We start from the raw sequence: 6000 nt of genomic DNA, 5'->3' as shown, positions 1-6000 counted from the left end.
CACCAGTTCTATAGTCACTGCCACTCATACAGAATTTGTAACAGAATCTGAATATAATCAATTTTGTTATTCCGACGGTGCAACAACAAGAACTTCATCATCGCGTTAAACTGGGCTGTTCATTGGGCAGTTCAGAGTTTTAAGTGTCGATTTTTATATGGTTCAGTCTCACCAACCCGCTTGTGAATTTATTTATTTATAGTTATTTATCAGAGGTTACCGTTTTAACAGAACCTCATAAATTTACCACTCACTGACAGATTACCGTTCCGCTATTGACTCCCACACCAATATACTGACGTGGCGCTAGGCTCACTTATATGCGTCATGAACGCAATACATTCGATCCATGTTCGACTAGAACTTTGTACAACCAAACAAATACAGATATGACATACGAACCATTTGATGAACAAACAAACTGGGCACATGCACCACACCGTGAAGAAACAAACTGGGCACATGCACCACACAAGGAAGATACAAACAAGACACATGCAACATACCGTGAAGACACAAACTGGACACATGCACCACAGCATGAAGACACAAACTAGATTCATGTACTACATCGTGAAGACATATACTGAACACATGCGCCACACCATGAAGATACAAACTGGACACATGCGCCACACAGTGAAGACACAAACTGGACATGTACTACACCGTGAAGACACAAACTGGACACATGCGCCACACCGTGGGGACACAAACTGGACACATGCGCCACATCATTAAGACGCAAACTGGACACATGCGCACACACAGTGAAGACACAAACTGGGCACATGCACCACACCATGAAGATACAAACTGGACACATGCGCCACACAGTGAAGACACAAACTGGACACATGAACCACACAGTGAAGACACAAACTGGGCACATGCACCACACCATGAAGATACAAACTGGACACATGCGCCACACAGTGAAGACGCAAACTGGACACATGAACCACACAGTGAAGACACAAACTGGGCACATGCACCACACCATGAAGATACAAACTGGACACATGCGCCACACAGTGAAGACACAAACTGGACACATGTACTGCACCGTGAAGACACAAACTGGACAGATGCGCCACAGTGAAGACACAAATTGGGCACATGCACCATATGGGGAAGACACTGGCTGAACACGTGCTATAGACAAGAAGAAGTGGTGCACACAAGGACAAGACTACGAAGGCAAATTGAACACAGCCATCTGACCCGGAAGACAAAGACTTGGCGCATGCACCATACCTTAAGAACAGAGACTGAACTCAGCCAGTAGAACGTGAAGACACGGGTGGCCCCAGGCCCCAGGATTTACCATACAGCCTCTAACGACAAATAATGTAACTGTAACAGTTTGTCCACGTCATTTTCCAATGATAATCTAGTGTCTACCATAAAAACGTACCCATACTTTGATTTCCCTTCCTTATCTAAAGTATAACGTATTCAAGGCATCATTATAGACACTGACGACAGAAGGATCCGTTTAAAGAATAAATATGATTGGCTCGTAGAGTGGGTCAGCCCGAGGCCCCTGCCACAAATATAAGTTATTACATTCCATATCAACTGTCGTGGTAGTCTTCGTTGATGTCTGTTTCGTTTCAAGGCTTTGATCTAAAGAGGTATTTGAAGGTACAACGCGTCACCGACACTCCTCAATTAGCACCTGTCATACCTGGCAAGGTAATAACAGTCTGTGAAAACTGATGTGTGTATTGCCTTAACGATGTAATCGATGAACATGATTGACTTCCATTGTTGTAAATATATTTTACTTTTGATCAAGTGGAAGGAAGCCATGAGTTGTGGTCACAGGGTATCTTTTATGTTGCGTTTTTGGTTTTCTTTTCTTTTTGCTGTTGTTTTGTTGGGTTTGTTTTTGTTTTGTTTTGGTTTTGGTTGTTGTTGTTTTATTTTTGGGGTGGAGTGGTTGGAGTGTCCTGGCGTTTCGTGACAATGCTGGAAAAGTATTGAAAGCAGATTAAAACCTCTTCAATTACTCACATATGGCCTTTCAAATTCAACGTAAACGATTATTTTCGAAAAGAAATATTTTTATCTCAGCAAAACCTGCATGTATAATTAAAGGTTAATCTAAACACCAAAGCCAGACGACTGTAAATTCGAATTCATCCCTCTTGTAGTACATTTGCCCGTTATTGCTTCGCCTAATGGAGACAATATTATTCATATATATTCCAGCACTAGTTGATGTTTGGATGGGACAATATAATGACTGATACTGCGAACAACGGTCCACACCTTTAAGGTTTGATGACACGCAATCAACGACGTGATGACGTCGACCCCGATCAATATAGTCGCCTATAACGTCATGTATATGTTGCTCTCAAAGTTGGCCAATATAACCGACAAAATCCATTCTATAATTATAATAACGAAAACAATACCAAAAGAAGACCATTGTACGATTCCAACCAGATCCATCAAAAGTATTCGTTTAAAACGGTGACAATATCCAAGAAGACCATTGTACGATTACGACGAGATCCATCATTAGCATTCGTTTAAGGTTACCATATCCTCCCCATTATGGCGGTACTTGTCACAAACACACGCAAAGGCAAGTCACGTGTTGACATTAACAAACACGAAGAGCTATACTGAGTAAGAGAGTTCAAATACATAAAAAGATACTAGTACATTGTGACGACGAGTATTGTCCTTCCGTTCAGTCTGACCAGCAGGACATACGAAACCAGAACTCTCTTTCCTACAACAAAGGAGTAAATCTAGTCTGCAAGAAATGCTAATATGACAAATTGTTTACCAAAACATAAAGGTTAGTTTTATGTGTTGACTTCGTTGCCGGGTCACACGGAAGCGTTCATGGGTTCAGCTGAAACAATACAGAGGACAATGTGTCAAAAATGGACACCCATTTAGATGAGGTAACTCTGATCAAACAACAATATAAAACAACTCATTCTCAATTTAGAACGATGATAAGAGATACGACTATATTACTGAAGACCAATAACAAAGAACTTCTCACTGAGTAAGCGAGTTCAAATACATAATGAATATATATGGTCCTTTCAGCCTGACCAGCGATACATCGTACAGAGCCAGAACTCTTTTTCCTGCAACGAAGGGGTAAATCTAGTCTGCAGAAAATGCAAAGATGATAAATTGTTTACGAAAAAAGAGGTGTGTTGACTTCGTGGCCCGGGTCAGAAGGAAGCGTTCATAGGCTCAGCTGAGACAATACAGATGGCAATGTGTCAAAAATGGACACTTACTTAGTGCTACATTGTGTAATACCATAGTTGACGTACACGGAGACATCAATAACAGTGACGTGAATGCCTAGAGGGCGACAGTGACTGGGACATTATATGGCCATCAATATCACAGTGTCACCAGCTCCACATACAAGCTTCTATATAGGGCTACTGCATACACCCTCTACAACATTAGGCTTGGACCGTTGACATGAGGGCACTTACAGTACTTATTCTTTCTTTTACCACAGGTGAATATTCTTATTTGTGTTTCAACTATATATTCGTCAAACAAAATTGTTTCGTATGACAATGTACTCCTATCTTGAATATATTAATTCTTATAACGATGAATACTTGTTATTTATTTTAGTGAAGGCATTCACAGCTCTGTTCTATATTTTACTACCGTCGTATATGCCTGTTTAGTTTTAAACTATGTAATTCATCGAACAGTGGTATTTCTACACTTAGATTACATTTTTTGTGGAGAAATGGCCACGACTCCAAACTTTATTTATTGATAGTTCGATAAAACTGAGATTCCGATTTAGAAGTTGAAAAATATTTTCTGCAAATAACATTCACCAGCAGTAATTAAAAGCCAATTTCATTAAATTAGATTTTGGTGCTGGTTAGCGTTACTCACAGATCTAATGAAATGAAGTCGACATAAGCAATCATTCTCGAGCTTTACGGCACGAGTTTTAACTTGAGACGTCCATTCCAGGCTAGTTTCTGCAGTTTAAACATCTGAAGGAAAGAGAATTCCTTAATTCTAGATGGCCGATATTATAAGTATTGCACTGTTTCTTCCGTTCATGTGATTATTTAATAGAACTAAATAACGATGAGTTTGACAGAATGAGCCGCACAGCATGTAAATGTGGTTCGGAATGCCTTGTCATTGTCAGATGTCATTGTCTATATTTGGTAAGTGATCGGTCAGATGAAAGGTCGTTCTGGCGTGACCTGTTAAAGGATATCCCCTGATCTTTGTGCGGTATTTGCAAACAATACTACTTCATTATTTAGATTGTTTGTCACGCTCGGTGACTTGTTGCTTGTGTTTCATTGTATACCTACGTCTCGGGACATTGTTCATAATATCAACGCCATGTCTGTCCAGCCGAGGCTGTATAATATTGCTGTCTTGGGCATTAAACGACACTCAAATACATACTTTCAGACACAAATAAGAAATGTTATCATATAGAAGCGTCCCATATTTACAGATTCTTACAAAGAAATATTGTTCTCTTTCAGTTTTTGGATTTGGTGTGATTCCAAAACCCGAACCAGGTACAGTATCCAGTTGTGTATGCCTTCCTTTCCCCAAAACACTTCCCCGTTAAGATCCGGGTTCGAATTGGTCTTCAGCAACCCATGCTTGTCGTTAGAGGCGACTAATAGGTTCCACTCTAAGTCCCGACCCCGGAAGTACAATACTGACTGTAATAAGACTCACTGACTTTGTTGTAATTGAATCCTCATTGGAAAGATCGATGCTCATGTTGCTTTGTGTGGCGTTCACAACAAACTGAAGCTACGAGTGAGTGAGTGAGTTAGGTTAGTTTTACGCCGCTTTTAGCAATATTCAAGCAATATACGGCGGGAGACACCAGAAATGGGTTTCACACGTTGTACCCATGTGAGGAATCGAACCCGGGTCTTCGGCGTGACGAGCAAACGCTTTAACCACTAGGCCAGCTGGAATATTGTAGCTGGAATATTGCTGAATGGTGCATTAACAGCAAACTAAAGAACTAACTTACTAACAAGCAAACAAACCAACTGAACTCCATAGTTATGATACTATTTCAATAGTGTAAAACATATTGTCGTCGACTCCATTGCATAGGCTATTCCAAACATACCTGTTTTACCGTATATCTAGTAATCCTGTGAGAATTAATCCTATTTCCTAAATCGATTTTCCAAGGGAAACTCTAGTACCCATTATGACATTGATAACAGTGCAATACTTTGTCTTTGAAAATAAAGTCGGATCTCGGAATACAGCTGGTTACATCTGTCAATGCATTCTGAAATCACACTGATGACTACACACGTATTCCATATACCACATTATGCATTGAAACGGTCTACGTGTTCAACACGAGTAATTTGTAATGTATTACATGGTTTCAAAAATGTGCATTTTGGTATTTTACTATTAAGCTGCTTGTTAAAGCTGATCCCCTACTAAAATACAATGTGGAATACACCCAGTGTCTTTTACATCACCTGTAGTACTCGTCTGCATCATAGTAGGGAACCCTCGAACTGGAACAGAAACGTCAGGTGAGAACAGGTTAACCAGTCACCGCCACACGGCACAATACAAACATACTGGTAACATTGTAGCAAGATATGGGATCTGGCTTTTGAGATACCAGATGCTGTGCTCAACATGATATATTACTGTGTACACGTTTTTTATTTGTATGCATTTTATATTTGTTTCCAGCTATCCACATCACACATGGAATAAGATCAGGTAATGAAACTACCTTGATTATTCACTATATTAATATGTAAAAGCCTCAAACCACCCTTCTTCTTCTATAAGGGTGAATACATTCAGTTTCGAATATTACTAACAGAGGCCCTCTCAATACTGACAAATGAAATGCCAATGTCTCAGAGGTATCAATCCTTCACTGTCAAAAGAAAAGGGACAGTAGAAAAACACATACATATCGTCGACATCACATGCATTTGGAGGAATAGAGATCTT

This window comes from Haliotis rubra, unplaced genomic scaffold, assembly GCF_003918875.1.
Source record: "Haliotis rubra isolate DU_JTF1 unplaced genomic scaffold, ASM391887v1 Scf13, whole genome shotgun sequence".
In the NCBI taxonomy this organism is placed as follows: Eukaryota; Metazoa; Mollusca; class Gastropoda; order Lepetellida; family Haliotidae; genus Haliotis; species Haliotis rubra.
This window is presented reverse-complemented; position numbering follows the sequence as displayed.